The sequence below is a fragment of the Anabrus simplex genome, chromosome 4 (assembly GCF_040414725.1).
Source record: "Anabrus simplex isolate iqAnaSimp1 chromosome 4, ASM4041472v1, whole genome shotgun sequence".
In the NCBI taxonomy this organism is placed as follows: Eukaryota; Metazoa; Arthropoda; class Insecta; order Orthoptera; family Tettigoniidae; genus Anabrus; species Anabrus simplex.
This window is the reverse complement of record NC_090268.1, coordinates 457,532,949-457,550,779: the sequence shown is the minus strand read 5'-3', so window position 1 is coordinate 457,550,779 and position 17,831 is coordinate 457,532,949. Positions and strand designations below refer to the sequence as shown.

The 17,831-nt window shown below is 47.1% G+C and overlaps 1 non-coding gene across 1 annotated transcript; it reads right to left on the bottom strand.

The window, feature by feature from the left end:
* Window positions 1–17,421: 17,421 nt before the first annotated feature.
* LOC137500669 (5S ribosomal RNA) lies at window positions 17,422–17,540 on the bottom strand. The gene has a single exon (XR_011018178.1). It is a non-coding gene; the product is annotated as a 5S ribosomal RNA (ribosomal RNA).
* Window positions 17,541–17,831: the final 291 nt, after the last annotated feature.

Below are 17,831 nucleotides of genomic sequence, written 5' to 3'. Positions count from 1 at the left end.
GTCAAGGTTAGGCCGGCGCCGGGTGAAAACAATTGCCTGCGTTTTATCTGCATTTATTTTCACCTTGTTCCGGTGACACCACTCCCAGAAGGAGTCGATCCATTGCTGTAATCGTCGGACAGCATAGTCATTTCTCTTCATGCCAGTGTAAATGGCTATGTCATCCGCGTACTGCTGGATCTCTACACCTTCCCGTGTCGGAAGATCGTTCACATATAGGCCGTAGAGAGTGGGGCTCAGCACTCCACCCTGTGGGACTCCTGCTCTGAGTACCCGAGGGGTGGATTGCTCCCCTTCACAGGAAACATAAAATTTCCTGTTAGTCAAATATGACTGAATAATTTTGACAAGGTAGCTAGGGACTCTATATAATTCCAAAAGTTTTACAATTAAATTATCATGCCAGACAGTGTCAAAAGCTTTCTCTACGTCGAAAAATACTGCTGGCACGCTACGGCGCATATTGAACGACCTTGTGACATACTGTGTCAGGCGCAGCACCGCAAGGGGGGCGCTGCGCCTGGACCTGAACCCAAACTGCTCAGGTCGCAGTATGTTGCGGGTGTTTAGGTATCCATTGAGGCGAGAGAGAAGAAGTCTCTCGAAAATCTTAGAGATATGTGATAACAGGGTTATCGGGCGATAATTTTGTGGGAATAATTTATCCTTCCCTGGCTTCGGGAAGACTATCATTTTACCAGTCTTCCAGACGTCAGGGAAGTATCCCAGTTTTATGCAGGCCGAAAAGATGGTTGCTAAGAAAATTACTGCCCTGTATGGCAGTGATTTGATTTCCTTGTTCGAAACCCTGTCATCACCGGGAGACTTCTTCTCGTTTAAACTTTTAATAACCCTGCGAATCTCGCGAGGCTGGAAGTCGGGTACGTTGAAGTCAGGTGTCCATTGTCTTTCGAAAGCCAAGGCTTTTCTGCGTATCTCACGGGTCCGTCGCTCGTCATCGTCGTCGTCATCGTTATCTAAATTGTGAGTTACGCACTGGCTTTCAATAGTGTCCGCGAAAGCCTCAGCTTTATCATAGGGGGAGAACACCAGGCCGTGCCGGCCGTGAATGGCACGCCGGGGTTCCTGGGTTCGAGTCAGACCGCGAGTGACACGCCAAAAGTCGCGTTCTGACTCATGTTCTGAAAGATGTCGGCAGAATTCCTCCCATCTTTCAATCTTACGTTCCAGCAAGCGATTGCGGACTTCACGGGCTAGTTCCAGGTATTCCGCCCGGTCAGCTGGGTCCCGGAATCGTTGCCATCTCTTCCTATATCTGTTTTTAATTTGGATCAAATCCTTAAGGAGATCCGGTGTGGTATCGTCCTCAGAACCAGGACGGTGCTGAGAACGGTTATTATTATTATTATTATTATTAATTTTGGCTGCTCGAATGATGTATTTCCGGGCATTGCAGACCTTGTTATTAAGGTGCGCAATCGCGCGGTCAACATCATTCTCGCTGGTGATCGAAAAGGTTTTCAGATTTTTATTGACATGCCACGTGAATTTGTGGTAGTCAAGGTTTAGTTTAGAGATAGGAAGAGACGGTTCATCGAGCCTAACCCAGGTAAGATTGAAGATGATAGGTTTGTGGTCGGAATTTAGTTCATCAGGGACTAGAAAATCAATAGCCCTGCTGTAATACTTGGTAACTGCGACATCTAGGACATCAGGTAGGCCACCATTATCCGGATAGAAGGTGGGCTCCGTGGGGGCATATACACTGATGTCAGTATCTGTCATATGTTGCTGGAGTATTCTCCCCCTAGGATTTATAGTCCTGGAGTTCCAGTCGGTGTGCTTGGAATTCAAGTCGCCTCCAATGATAGAGGGCGTATGGCTGGGATTATTAAGCAAAATATCTAGCTCCGCCGTATGAAGCGGAGCACTGGGAGGGAGATAGGCCGCAAAAATACGATAGTGATAATTACTGTGTCTAATCTCGATACCGAGAGACTCAATAACTCCGAGAGGGAGGGGGTCTATGACGTGATGAGTAAGCTTAGACTTAATCAGCACGGCCACGCCCCCGCCCTCTCTGTCAACTCTATCTTTGCGGTATACCGCAAAGTTCTTAATTTTGAAGGGCATATGAGGTTTCAGCCATGTTTCCCCTAGTAGGAGGATATCAATGTTATGCTCAGAGATGAACGACTCGAGTTCGTATCTCTGAGCAGAAACACCCTTGCAATTCCATGCACAGATTCTGAGGTCCATAGTCAAAACATGACAGCCTCATTAGGGTTCTGAAAAGTACTGCATAACAGCACTTAACAGGACTCCAATTTTGTCAATCATGGTTTCACATGTCCTCAGTTTAGTCATGGTGTCCTTTATAATAGGCAGTAATTTTGAGAAATTAATCTGCCTCACGAGATTCAAAATGTCGCCCATGCCCGAAAAGTCGGATATGGGAGACGCTTCCGCTGAGGGTGCAGGGTTCGATGCAGGGGTGGGGGCGGCCTGGGCGCCTCCGGCAGCAGCAGCATAAGTAAAGTTAGGGTCTACTGCCCGGGAGGGGGGGAGGGTCCTCCTTTTCTCAGCTTTGGAGAGCTCCCTGACTACCTTCTGTTCCATAATATTTCGAAACAGTTGGCAGCCCCTCCAGGAGGCGGGGTGGTTTCCCTGGCAGTTGGCACACTTAGCTGCTGCCTCCGGCTGTAGGGGGCAGGCAGCAGCTGAGTGGTTTTCACCACATTTCACACATCTCAATGGCATTTTGCAGTAATTAGCGGTGTGCCCCCACCGCTGGCATCGGTAACACTGAGAAGGGCCCTCGCGGCCCCTGAAAGCCTCAACTTTCACGGCACACCCGCATAGGTGCCTAACCGAGAAGATGGTTTCTGAAAATTTCTCCTTAGGGAGGGTGACACTCATGACACTGAGGGGGATCAATTTCTTAGTTGTGGCATCTCGCCTCGTGTATTGGTATACATCTTGAGGCTGGTACCCCAGTGCCATGAGTTCCTCTCGAACCCAGTCCACGCTGACAGTGGCTACAATATTACGAATGATAACTTTCAGGAGCCTCTTACTCGCCAGCTGGTGAGTAAAGAAACTCTTATTGTTATCTTCGAAATATTGTTTGATAAGGTGATAATCGTTTTCATTTTCAGCATGGAATTTCAGAGCGTCCCGGGTATTGATCACTCTGATATTCCCAGTGCAGCGAGATTTCAAGTAGTTGTAGTGTCGCTGATACTCCGATTTATCAGCGACAACAATAGGTGGAACAGCGACTTTTTTAGGGGCCACAACATCCATGGCCTCCCCCTGTCCTTCCTGAGATGAGCTCTGCCCTGTCTCGGTATTATTGACTGGGGTCGAACTCGCGACCTCAGCGGGTCTAGCAGACTGAGAGGGGGCAGTGCTGGTGGAGGGAAGGGGGTTGGTGGCAGAGGTAGATGGCCTAGGGATGAAGTCAGCTAGAGTAAGGTTACCTTCAGTGGGGAGGGAAGCTAGGACGCTATAGGGGTTGGGGGTGGTTACAGGCTTAGGTTGAATAGGAACCTGTTTTACAGATTTTAGAGATTTACGGTCTCTACGGTCAGTGCGGTGTAATTTACTTCTGCCACTAGTAGGTTTACTATTGCCATTATCAGAAAGATGAAAAAGGTAGGCCATACTAGGGTGTATCTCCCCAGTTTTATTATAATTGGCTACCGCTTCCGGCATGCTGGGTAGCAAATTAATTGTAGAGGCAGCTTGGAGAGCCGGCAGGCCCGATTTAGCATTGCAGGAAGGATTTACCTGCGGTAGAGGTGGAAAATCATTTCCACCACCTCCCGGTGGCGGGGAGCTAGCCATCATGCACTACTGGGTACTACTAGCAAGGCACACCAACAAGCAAAAGCAGGCGATGAGCACTTACCAATTATATGCAGAAATTTTGCGGGCCCCTTGCAATTCTTTTTAAGACCGAGAGGGCTGCATGCGACTAGCCAATGAGCGCAAGCTTACTGCAGCCTTATTGGTTGGCTCGTAACGTTGAGCAACCTTGCAGGCTACAAAACTGGTGCGCAGAGTGATTCGGTATCATTTTCGAAGTAGAGCAGCAGAGCATCATGTCAGGACGAGGAAAGGGAGGAAAAGTTAAGGGCAAGTCCAAGAGTCGCTCCAGCCGTGCAGGCCTGCAGTTCCCTGTCGGCCGTATCCACCGTCTCCTCCGCAAGGGAAACTACGCTGAGCGAGTGGGTGCTGGGGCTCCTGTGTACCTGGCCGCAGTCATGGAATACCTGGCAGCTGAAGTTCTTGAGTTGGCGGGCAATGCAGCCCGTGACAACAAGAAGACCAGGATCATCCCTCGTCACTTACAGTTGGCCATCCGTAACGACGAGGAGTTGAACAAGTTGCTGTCCGGAGTGACCATTGCCCAGGGTGGTGTTCTGCCCAACATCCAGGCAGTGCTCCTGCCTAAGAAGACTGAGAAGAAGGCTTAAGTTCCTGTTCTCGGTCAGGGCGTTGGCTCACCGGAAAAATATAAATAAACGGCCCTTTTCAGGGCCACCAACACCTTAAGATAAGAGCTGTTTGTCTATCATGCTGGTATAGCTATCTTACAGAAGTATGGAAAAATCCTGAAGTGATAGAGCAGTTCAGACAACTCTCCTAATAATAATGATAATAATAACAATAATGAGACACTGCAAATATGAGGGCATCTGTAACATTAGCCAGGAGAGCACAAGAATAGCCTTACCTTTGAGGTTATTTATTTAAGGGGGAAATGAGTGAAGTAGCTCCAGGCCCCTCTTAATATTTAATTTTCAGAAGGGAAGGAAGAAGGAAGTACATTATAGATTTCATTTCATTAATGCTGTATAATTCTGTTCTTGACTGCTGGATACTACCGACCTATGCATGTAAGAACACACACTTAACTAGAGAGGAAAGGATACTTAAAGTAGTATATTTACAATACTTTGTGTATCAGATGTGCACGGCAAGGAAGATAATGTTTGTTTTCTCTTGTTAGCATTAAAATGTAGACATCATAACTGATAATGAGGGCTTTTTTTTCCGTGCAGGTTTCGGGGAGATGACTGTTTTGAGAGGGAGAATAGCGCAAGCTACGTTAGAGGAGTACTGTAAGTGGGACTCTGTGCTCTTTTGAGAGGTAAGTGGTGGCCCTGAAAAGGGCCGTTTTTTAAATACTGCATGCTCACAAACGGGAGCACGCTCGGAGGAGACTTAACCACCGAAACCGTACAGGGTGCGTCCCTGCCTCTTGAGAGCATAGACGACATCCATGGCGGTCACAGTCTTCCTCTTGGCGTGCTCGGTGTAGGTGACGGCATCCCGGATAACGTTCTCCAGGAATACCTTGAGCACGCCACGGGTCTCCTCGTAGATAAGTCCCGAAATACGCTTGACTCCACCTCTGCGAGCGAGACGTCTGATGGCAGGCTTAGTGATGCCCTGGATGTTGTCTCGGAGCACCTTCCTGTGACGCTTGGCGCCTCCTTTGCCGAGTCCCTTGCCTCCCTTGCCTCGTCCGGTCATGATAGATCAGTAGAGCTGCGAGTTCAGAGCTAGAATGCGGCTGGCACTCGCGACCCCTCGCTTTTGTTGAAAGTGCCTGGCCCCGGTGACGTCAGCACCGCCCGGCCAATGGGAGTGCAGCTGCTACCGAGGGTGGGGGAAGCGAAGCAATAAAACAGCCGGGCAGCAAGCCCCCGCACCATTCTTCCTGGGACGAGTCGACAGTGAGCACGTGATGGCCCGTACTAAGCAGACTGCACGTAAATCTACCGGAGGCAAGGCCCCGCGCAAGCAACTGGCCACCAAGGCTGCCCGTAAGAGCGCGCCTGCCACCGGAGGAGTGAAGAAGCCTCATCGTTACAGGCCCGGCACCGTGGCCCTGCGTGAGATCAGGCGCTACCAGAAGAGCACTGAGCTTCTGATCCGCAAGCTGCCCTTCCAGCGGCTGGTGAGAGAGATAGCTCAGGACTTCAAGACCGACCTGCGCTTCCAGAGCTCGGCTGTCATGGCCTTGCAGGAGGCCAGTGAGGCCTACCTGGTGGGTCTTTTTGAAGACACCAACTTGTGTGCCATCCACGCCAAGCGTGTCACCATCATGCCTAAGGACATCCAGCTCGCCCGCCGCATCCGTGGCGAACGTGCCTAAGTCCGGTGCTTGTCTTATGGCTGGAGCTTTACCAAACGGCCCTTTTCAGGGCCACCAAAATTTCCTAGAAGAGTAGTTATTGTCTCTCTGGTCTAGGATAGAAGGAAAACGAAAAGAAAAAAAAAAAGCTAGTGGTTCCTCTAGGTTCAAGGAAAAATCTAAGAGTAACAGAAAATAATAATAATAATAATAATAATAATAATAATAATAATAATAATAATCTTGAGTACTGAGTACAATAATTCATTAATTAATATCTAGGAGGTGATAGTTATAATAATAATAATAATAATAATAATAATAATAATAATAATAATAACAACAACAACAGCAACAGCAAAAGTGCAGTAAGTAAGGATAAAGAAAAATGTAGTCAAGTACAATAATAATGAAATTCGAAGAGTGAGTCGCCCCGCAATGAGACAAACTAGCCTGTTTAGGAGGCAGAGATAGGAGAGGCCAGGGTTCCAGCCTTGGACAGTGACTGACATAATATGCTCTCTTGGGGAATAAAATTGATGGCCCTGATAAGGGCCGTTTTTCCTCTGCTCTTACGAGAGCAAGAGGTGCGTGTAGAAGGAAGCAAGAACACGAAATGTCCTCACTTCCTTTTTGCTGGAGCCTTTTTAGGCGAGGCCTTGGGCTTAGCGGCCTTTTTAGGCTTAGGTGCCTTAGGCTTCTTAGTGGGCACCTTGGCGGCCTTCTTAGCCTTGGAAGGAGCCTTCTGCTTGGGTTTGGGAGCAGGAGCGGCCTTCTTCTTCTCAGCAGGCTTTTTGGAAATGGCTTTCTTGGCTGCAGCCTTGGCTCCACCAGCCTTCTTCGCCTTGGGGATGCGCTTCTCCTTGGGGGCAGCGGACCGCTTGACAGGGGCTGCGCTGGCCTTCTCCGGCTTGGCAGCCGAAGCGAGCTTGAAGGAACCTGAAGCTCCCTTCCCCTTGGTCTGGACCAGCTCTCCGGAAGCCACGGCAGATTTCAGGTACTTCTTGATGAAAGGGGCCAGCTTCTCAGAGTCCACCTTGTAGTTGGCAGAGATGTACTTCTTGATAGCCTGCAGAGAAGATCCACCTCGTTCCTTTAGGCTCTTGATGGCACTGCCCACCATCTCGGAGGTTTTCGGATGGGCAGGCTTGGTGCGAGGTTTCTTCGATGCAGAAGCCTTGCTCTTCTTGGGCGACGCCTGGGCCGGAGCCGAGGCGGGTGCAGATGCTGCCGATGCTGTTGCTGTGTCAGCCATGGTCACGATCAGAATGTGTTCGCGCTCCAGACTGATATTCGAGACCATGTGACCCCCCGAAGGGGGGTCACGTGGTTTTTGTTTGGATCTTTTTGGGACCGCCGACCTTCTCAGGTCCTTTGTCCCATGCCTACAGGGGGGTGATTTTGCTTGGTGCAACTTGGTTGTCTTGTTTTAATTTTATTTGCTCATTATTGAGCATGTTTCAACAGTTATATTTTGTATATTAGTTTGTTGGACATGTATAGTCCAGCTGATCTTTACTTTAACTAATTGACTTAACTAACTATTGTATTTACGGGTTTAATACTAGTTTTTGCTATTTACATTTATATTTACATTATGTACATTTCTTACTAGTGATCTACAGAGGATCTTGTCTCATAAGTTTGACCTTGTCACACACATACGTGCGTCCGTTTCGATTTAGTGTAATAGCAATGTCTTTGGGTGTTTGATTTTATAGTAAACCTGCTCGTCCATATCGTGGATTTCCTGGATGAGTGGGTTATTTATTCCTGCCTGCTTGGCGTAGAACTGTTTAGCTGCCTTTTGGATTTCTTCCTTGAGTGTGGGTGTGCTTAACATTTGTCTAATAGTCCCGTTACTGATATGATATGGGACATCAGCTATCATCCTTAGTAGTTTATTTTGCTGTGTTTGTAGTTTTTCCAGGTATGTGTCCCGCACTGTTCCCCAGGCAGGGGCAGCATACATTGTCACGCTCCTGATGAGTGTTTTATATAACAAGAGTTTATTTGTCCTGTTTAATTTGGATTTACGGGACAGCAGACAGTATAGAGGTTGAGCTGCCTGCTTTGTTTTAGTTATGACTGATTCTACTTGGCTCTTGAAGGTCAGTTTTTTGTCCAGTAAGACGCCAAGATACTTTCCTTCAAGTGACCAAGGAATTTCAGTTCCGCTGAGCTGAATGTTAACTGTTTGTTTATGGTCATATCGTAGCGTATGTAGCACGGCTACCGTCTTGCTAGCGTTTAGTTTGATTCGCCATGTTTCCATCCAGTCATGGACTTTGTTAAGTGCTTCTTGCACTTTAGCCACTGCGATTTCTACTTTAAAGGAATCTGCCGTAATTAATGTGTCATCTGCATAAAGTGCAATTTCCGTTCCTTCCGTGTGTGGAATATCGGCTGTAAATAGGACATAGAGCAGGGGGCCTAAGATACTGCCCTGCGGCACGCCTGCCCTGATGTCCTTATGCATCGAATTTTTCCCGTTTAGGGAGACGTAGAATTTCCTGCTAGTGAGGTAATCCGCTAGGAGCCTCCAGTAGGTGTCATCTAGGTTAAGCCTTCGTAGTTTCAAGAGTAGTCCAGCAATCCATACCCTGTCGAAGGCTTCAGCTACGTCGAGGTATACCACTGGCCTGGCTCTCCTGTGGTTTAATGATTTAGTGATAATGTTTATTATTCTGATTAGTTGCTGCACCGTCGAATGTTCTGCTCTAAATCCAAACTGTTCATTTGGGATGGCCTTCCTGATACTTTCGGTTTCTAGTAGCCTGAGTTGTATGAGTTTTTCGAATAGCTTGGCTAATGCATCCAACAGGCTAATGGGTCGATAGTTGTTCGGATTGCTGTGATCCTTGTTTGGTTTAGCAAGCGTGATGACTTTCGCTAGTTTCCACTTAGCTGGGAAATAGCCTATTTGTAATGCTGCATTGTATATATCTACTAAATGCTGTAGCGCTGTTATAGGAAGCTCCTTTAGCGCCCTGTTTGCGATCTGGTCAGGGCCAGGGGCTTTCTGATTTTTCAGTTTATTAATGATTTTGCTGATTTCTGTAATCGTGGTGAGTCGAGGCGTTCCATGAAGGTTTTTGTTATAATGTAGCTTCATATCGTTTTCCACTTGTTGGTCATACTCGACTTTTTGTGGATGTGAGGGGTTAGGTTGGAACCTGTGTTCTAGAGTGTCTGCTAGCAGTTCCGCTTTTTCTTGGTCTGTTTGTGCGACCTGGTTATTTTTCTTAAGTATCGGGATGTTTTGACTACTTCTTTTTAGGGCTCTCGTCATTTCCCATATACTTTTGTCCTGGGTCTGTAGTGCTTTTATTTTTTCTTCCCAAGTCTTGTTGTTATGGGCTCTGATTTCTTCTGTACAGCGCTTAGCGAGCCTGTTATATTCTGTTTTGTCAACTTGTAGGCGGTACGTCTGCCATCTTTTTCTCACTTGCCGTTTGAGTTTTAATAGGTCCTTGATCTGGTCCGGTATGTCCGTAGAAGGGCGTGCTTCAGGAGGCAGTCTAGCATGTTTAGCTGCCGACACTATACTTGCAGTTAAATTTTCTATGGCTTTGTCTATTTCATCAGCCGTGTTAGGCTTAGTCGGGGGGTTGCTATAGTACTCCTCCATGATGTCCCTGTACTTTTTCCAATCCACACATCTCCAATTAATGGCCTGCACATGGGGTTTGGTTGTCGTTTCTCCTATGGTGAGAAGTACCGGGTTGTGGTCAGAGTCTGTGGCTACCACAGTATCTATTTCGACCGAGCAGCTGATATCTTTACATATGGCAATGTCAAGTACATCAGGCTGGTGGTTGTCATTTGCTGGTATATGTGTCGGTTCTGTGGGTCCAATGGCATAGACGTTATTATTATTTACATAGTCTAGAAGTACTCTGCCTGCCGGGTTTTCAACTCTTGAATTCCAGGTCCCGTGTTTGCTATTTAAGTCCCCAGCTAGTATTATTGGTGTTCTATAGCTGAGTAGCAGGTCCAGGTCACCTGTTTTGAGAGGCTTTTTTGGTGACTTGTATACTGATATTAAGGTCAGCGGTCCATTATGCGTGAAGACTCTTACTGCTGTGGCCTCGAGAAATTCAAGTGCCGGTATGGCCATTTGTTCGTGTTTAATGTGCTTTTTGATTATGATTGCTGTTCCTCCCTTCTCACCTTGGCGGTCAGTTCTGTAGACCACGTACCCTGGAATCCGGAGCTTGTGGTGTGGTTTTAAAAAGGTTTCCTGGAGAAGAACAATATCTATATTGTATTCCTGTAGTAGATAGTTCAGTTCTAATAGTTTAGGCCCTAGGCCTTGTGCATTCCAGACAAAGCAACGTGTACTGCGGGGTACATGTAATTTATTCAGTTTGTTGTTGGCCATGGTCAATCATGATGTATTCAAGTGCTACTTGGAGCGCTGTCTGTCCTGCCTTGGGGTATAATATATTAAAGAGCATATTATTAATTTGCGCTGCAATGCCTGATGAGTGCAATTTTTCTGATAGAAGGTGAAACTGCTCATGCGTTGGCAGGTTGCTTAACTGACGAGCGGCTTCAGTCCTGTCTTCTGCCAGGGTGATATTTCTGCGGGCAGGTATTAGGGCCTGCGTGGAATGTGGCCTTTTCACTGTCACTCTGGTGTCGTTTTGAGTAACAGCTACTGGGTCTACCACATTTTCTACTGACTGGGGGAGCGGGGGGAAGTCAGTCCTGCTGTTTATGTTAATGGCAGGTTGCGTGGCCTCCTTTTTCTTCTGCTCCCTTTGTTTTGCTTTGGCTTTGGCCGTCTTAAGGGTTTCGCATCCTCTGTAGTTGGCTGTATGCGTACCACCGCAGTTACAGCATTTGAAGTCTTTCCAGGTGTTGATGGGACACTCCTCAGTTGCGTGTCGGCCAGGGCATTTGACGCATCTGGGCGCCAGGTGGCAATTCTTTTGTGTATGGCCCGGCCTTTGGCACCTTTTGCATTGTGGTGGCCCGGCCGGCCTCCTGTAGCGTTCTACAGTAATGAAATGGCCTAGGATATTCGTTTCGTTGTGTACGTTCTTGCCTGCTGCAGTATTGTCAAGTGTTACTACATACAGTGGTATTGGACGTCTCACCCTCTCTGGTGGCTCCTCAGGATTTGCACTTTCTACTGGGTAGGGCTTGGCCAATTGAATGACAGCTCTAACTGGGTAGCCCTTTCCCCTTAGTGCTTCTTGTAGTTCTTCAGTTGGCGTGTCAATAGGTAGTTTTCTTATAACTACCTGTATGGTTTTAGGTGGGTCCGTGCTATACGTGTAATATTCAACACCTTCTTCTTTGCTGAGCAGTTCTATGAGGTTCTTATAGTCCCTCATCGTATTTAAAAAATATTTTATTGCTCCCTTGGATAGCGTGCGAGCATCGTAGTTGTCTTTTATGTGTTTCTGCAGGAATTTTCGCCTCTCAGATGACGTGAGCGGGTCCTTCTGGATTGTTATTGGTGGGGGTCGCACCCTCGTCTCAGGATTGGTCGCAGCGTCCCTCTCCTCAGTCAGTACTCGGTACTGGTTTGTAGTAGGTACCTGTGCACTCGGCTGGGAGGTGGGTACCTTGGCAGTGTGCTTTTTTCCGACAGGAATAAATCCTTCGTCATCTTCTTGTTTCTTTGTCTTCTTTTCGATTTGTTTTTCCCTCGATGGCGGGGTGAAATTTTCTGCCGTTCTCTTTGGAGTTTGAGATTTTACTGTAGTGGGGGTTCCCTCGACTTCCTTACGGTACTGCTTGTTGGCAAGTCTTGGGTCCTTCGGATAGGCCTTGTTGATGAGTTCCTCGGCTGATGTCCTTCCTTGTGGAGTGATAATGCTGGCTGCTGAGGTGTAATTCTTCGTAGGTAGTTTCTGCTCGGGTAGTTTTGTACCCGTGTCCTTCCTCTTCGGCAATTTTTCTTCCAGATTTTTCTTTTTCAGAAAAGACGTTTTGCTACTACCCTGGGTAGGGTTGTGAGTGCCTGAACCTTCCCCGTCTGAAGCTACTCGATCCACCCCAGAACGGTTGGATTCAGGCATGGTGCGTGTGTGAGTGCCGTTACTTGACATGGCGGCAGTGTTTACTTGTGTGTGTGTGCCCAGGGGTGTGTCAGACATGTATGCCCTACCTACCTAGCTGCACCAAGCTATACAAGCCAAGGGCCCGAAGGCCGGCCGATGGGGTAGGGGGGGGGTAGGTCAAACGCCCGTAGGCGGACCTCCGTACGAGGTTTGGGGTCCCAGCACACAGGTACCGTTGCTTTAGGCGTACGTTTTTAAAGTGGTGCCTCCCACGGCAGAAAGCAAGCGAGTAGCCTGGGTGAGGGTTGGTCCGATGGACGGCGGACCGGCAGGACAAATTTGCTCTCCAAATTTTTCCAGGTGACACACCGAGAAACAGTGTACCGACCCAGGAGTAGAGTGTTGGCCCCTACCAGGAGCCAGTGCTTCCTCTCCGCTGGTGAGTAGTCCGCGCTCCCCGTGAGCGCTCCCAAGATGTCGCCGGGACCGTACTGTGCCCAGGCTAGGCTAGCCAGTGCGAGCGCAGTGAGCGATGTTCCGTTGAGATGCCTGGCCGTGCCAGGGCGATGAGTCAGAGCTGCTGTGCTTCCTCGCTCTCCCTTCTCCTCTCTCCAAGCGTGCTGCTCCGTAGACTGCCGACGAGTGAGTGTTCGTGTTCGCGCTCTCCCCTGGTTATCTGAGTGTATCAGGCTACTCGGACCGCGCAGGAAACAGCAGTGGCTGGCTGTCGGGTGGGTTGCGCGGCGACAAGTTGGGGACGTGCTTCCTAGCTCCTTTCTCGTGCTCCCTGCGTCTTTAAGGGGTGGGTTACAATCAGGGTTCGGTTAGGAAGGGATAGTCAAAGGTTTGACGCTGCTCCTCAGGTGGCAGAAGTACTCGTCACCTTGCTTCGGGCGTCCTGATGGAGGTGCGTTCGATGGGCAGCATTTCACCAGCCGCCTCTCCATGCCGACGTTTAGGGGCGGCCGTCGTCGTCGCGACGCCCCCGGGAGTGACCCCCTCTTACCTGAAGGAAGCCCAATCCTTCCTCTAGCAATGGAGCTGAACGGCCATCCTCAGGCTCTAACCCCTTCCGAGTGAGAGCAAAGGCAAGTCAGCCTTTAGGTAGTTTTCCACAGAGTGAAGCAGACCTGCTGTAATCTGCCTCTTGTAGCTTTGCTTGAAAGGACCTACAGGATAAAGGACATAAGTTAGAAGCTAGCCTCCATGACTCGTTCGACTCCTGCTTTCCTGCAGGTAGCGCCAATCTCGTAAAGTCCTAGCCTTTAGGCCTCTATTTATAAGGCTCTCAACTCTGTACAGTCTCTCACATCCAGCAGCTTTCAGCCCCTGTCGGGGGTCGAAAGCTCAGGTTGGGAAAAGGGACAGCCTGCCCAAGGGAACCTCTAGATGTTTCTTAGGGCATAATTAAATTTCCAGTTCGCTACAGAGCCTGTACCGCCTCAGGAGAGGCTTCACCCCTCGCCTGCTGGATGGAGGCATTGTGAGTCGTATCTTACTGCCTCCAGTGGGCTGCGAAGGCAGGATTGAGAACACCGTGACGGAGGAAGGGGCAGTCAGTCCAGACTCTTCAAAGAACAGATTTCCTGTACCAGGAGATGATAAGTCTGTCAGTTTGATAGACCTGGCAACATCCCTTACCTTCGGTCAAATTTCTTTAGGATGAGAGACCCTTTGAGACAGCAACTCAGCAGATTTATTGGATGGATGGAAGGAAGGAAGGAAGGAAGGAAAGAAGGAAGGAAGGAAGGAAGGAAGGAAGGAAGGAAGGAAGGAAGGACCATGGTTTCCCAACAAACTTCTCTGCAAGACATTGCCACAACTTACAAGGAAAAAATGTAAAGGTTTGAGGTGCTGCAACACTCATACAGCTAACATCTCACTTAAATGGTCCTGAAAGAAAGAAAGAAAGAAAGAAAGAAAGAAAGAAAGAAAGAAAGAAAGAAAGGAAAATAATAATAATAATAATAATAATAATAATAATAATAATAATAATAATAATAATAATAATAATAATAATAATAAGAAGAAGAAGAAGAAGAAGAAGAAGAAGAAGAAGAAGAAGAAGAAGAAGAAGAAGTTGTGTTTAATGACCCTTCAATAGGAGTTTATTTTTTGAGAGAAGCTCTTGTTTTTACCTTGAATATGTATACTCTGAACGAGGTGAAGCAGAATTTGAAGCCAACTGATCGCGCCGAGACTCGATCTTGCTACCCACCTTCATCATACAGAGTAGCGTATGATGATGATGATGATGATGATGATGATGATGATGATGATGATGGTAGTAATAACTGTATCCAAAATTCAGGTAACATCAGTTTTTACTCGCAAAATGGTTTCATGATTTCTTTGGCTAAGAGAACCATGCGGTAACCCTAACCTCGAAAATGAATTGTCGCTCTCGATTTATAAGATGCCCTTTCTTTCTTCGGCCTAGTCGCTATCTAGTCGGCAGTCGTTTGAAATCGTGCAGGTTTCTGCATGGTTCGACGTGCGTATCCTACTAGCAGTTGAAGTCAGCGTGAAATTAAGTACAGTACAGTAACTATGTGTAAGATCTCCTTCACTTGGTGAGACAAGTTGTAGGGCCAAATAAAGGTACAGAGAGCAGAGAGAGCATAACATAACATAGAGCTAAATATGCACTGTACTTGGGTTGATGGTGTATTATACTGAACGCCCTCTTCCCCCCCCCCCCTGCCATTACATCTTTACTGAATGATTCTGCACAACGTTCCCTGCTGTTAATATTAATCCCCTACTGGGTTTTAGCTTAACGGTATCACTCGGTAATCATCATCATCATGACAGCCTCTGTCCTTCATGCTAAAAATCAGCTGCAGAGAAAAGGACCCTTTGTGTTCTTGCCATTATTATTATTATTATTATTATTATTATTATTATTATTATTATTATTATTATCATTATCATTTACCTCAGCGAATGAAAGCCCATGTATGAACATTTTTTTGTACATAAGCAACGATCAGCTGTTTTACCGACACCTTGTAATCTAAGAAAGAAAGAAAGAAAGAAAGAAAGAAAGAAAGAAAGAAAGTAAGTATAGGGGTACCTAACCACTCCTGAAAACTACTTTCATTGAAGGTTGTACTAGGCCAAACTCTAGAGACCTCTTACTAAATGGTACCATACTACAGGGCAGGTGTAAAAAATAGTTAATGAAACCGTATAATGAAAGGTACAGACTTAAGAGCAAGTGGCGTACTGGCTTATTATCCCTCCCTTCCAGGACCCTTCTTGCAACCACTAACCACCACCTACACCCCTGCCCAAGCAGTATTCGAGCATCGGGCTGGGTGATGTGGTCGCCTTAGAAGTTTGTGCTAGACAATACCCCAAAGAAAGCAGTTGGTTTAAGACAGGCAATAAAGTTTTAAGTTTTACTCCTCTTCCCTCAAATATGAAGAGAGGTACACCATAATGAGGGGTACTAAGCCATTTAAATTCATGACAGAGACCTGATGATTCTTAGCCCTGCTGATCTAGGGTGACACTTGATATAACCAGGCCAGACCCAGTACCTGAATATTTTTAGGTTATCCAAGCCAAACCTGGGTTATATATTGCCCAAAATATGTAGCATCTACCCTGTAATTAGAAGATGCAGCTGTGACTTCACGACTGGTGATGATATAACGGTGCACAATTGAGCATGTTAGGTATTAGTAGATCCACGATCAGCCCTAGCCGTGTCTGATGCAGAAATCCTAACCTGACTTGGGAAGAACGGTAACTTATTTCTTTCTTTCTTTCTTTCTTTCTTTCTTTCTTTCTTTCTTTCTTTCTTTCTTTCTTTCCTTGAACGCTAGCCTGTAGTAGTAAGGCAAGAGGCAGTGATCAGGTGGTCAGCAAATGGACACATTATTGCTTGAGTTCGAAATTGTCCACTGCCTTAAGTAATAGTCGTATTAGTAGCAGTAATGGTGGTGGTGGTACTACTAGTAAGGTTATGTTCACTATTATCTTACGCCTTTCGTAGATGCCGAGGTGCCGGAAGTTTGTCCCGCAGGAGTTCTTTTTATGCGCCCATATCTACAGACCATCGAAATATCACGCGAGTGAGCCGGTGTCGAACCTGTCAAGTAGGGCTCAGAATGGTCTAATTTTAATTCTAGGACGGTAACAGTAACTATCCGGAGTTCCGATTCGTTCTACTCAATTTATCACTTGCCAAAAGATCGGTCAGCTGACGTACAAACAACAAAAACGAGTGCTTTCCTCCCTTCACCTAACCTAAAACGTCACGACTCTTTGAACTAACCCTTGTCGTCAAAAGGTTACCTTCTCAGTCTTATTTGAAGGGCGTCTCGTCTTTGATAGAAATGAAAGAGTTTTACAAGTTCCTAGGCTTCAAAACTACGTTACATCGCAACACACGCACTTCGAAGATAGCGGGCTGTGTGTAGGCCACTGTACTGCACTGGTGCCCTACCGTTCGTAAGGAAGCCCGGGAGAGACACGAGCGTACTACAAACTTGTAACTTATTGCCGAACCGTGTCGTAATTTGAATAGCTACTTACCTGGAAGAACATAAAAGGAAATTGTTCGACTCTTTGAGGGGCTGCTAAATGCCGCGGTCGGTTGCTAGGACATGGCTTTCATTGTAATCACGACAGTGTCGATGACGTTGCATGGAAACCACCTTCCTCGCGATTTTCAAGGTGGGCGGGGAGTTTGGAAGCCTCGTTCCGCCCTTTAATAATCTTAATATTGGGAGAAATAGGACGTAGAATGATGTTATGTGCCATAAGAGGCCTGCAGGATAAGCTACACTAACCTAAAAGAATAAGAACAGCAAGTTTAGACATAGGGACGTACGATAGGAGGTACGAAAGTTAAAATCCTGGCACGAGTAATTGGAAGCGGTGCTAGGCTCAGCAAGGGTCCCCTAGGTCGACACACACACACACACACACACACACACACACACACACACACACAGAGAGAGAGAGAGAGAGAGAGAGAGAGAGAGAGAGACACGAATAATAATAATAATAATAATAATAATAATAATAATAATAATAATAATAATAATAATAATAATAATAATGATGTCGCCGCCGCCAGGTTAGGCCGGTCACCTAGGAGGAAATGCAATACTACGCTAAGCTTCGTTCCTGTATAGCCACACGGGGTCGAAGAGCAGCAAAAGGTCTAGCTAGTTTCAGACGTAACAAAAAACGTGATTTAAGCAATTTCTGCTGGCCTGAGGCAAAAGTTGAAAGTAAGTTGTCGTACTGGGACTGGGAAACTTGGTAAAAAGGGAATTGAGCCAACGGCACGTGGTGTTCCCAAGCGGTCACCCATCCAAGTACTGACCACGCCCAATGTTGCTTAACTGCGGTGATCGGACGAGAACCGGTGTATTCAACATGGTATGGCCGTTGGCGAGAGAACGGAGCTTGAAACGTCCATACGAACCGCAAAGCGAGTTTCCTGGAGGTCTTTGTGGCGCGGGGGCGTTGGCAATGGTGCAGGGGTGTGCTCGGAGGTCGCCGTCGCGGAGCGGGCGCGGGTGGTTGTCGCGCTCCGCGGCGAAACGTAACCTAACTCGACTTAACCCCACTTCTCGTAACCTAACCCCAAAAAAACGCGCGCGCTGGCGCGCGCGCGCACACACACACGGGAAGTGTCTAGGGTTGTAATAATAATAATAATAATAATAATAATAATAATAATA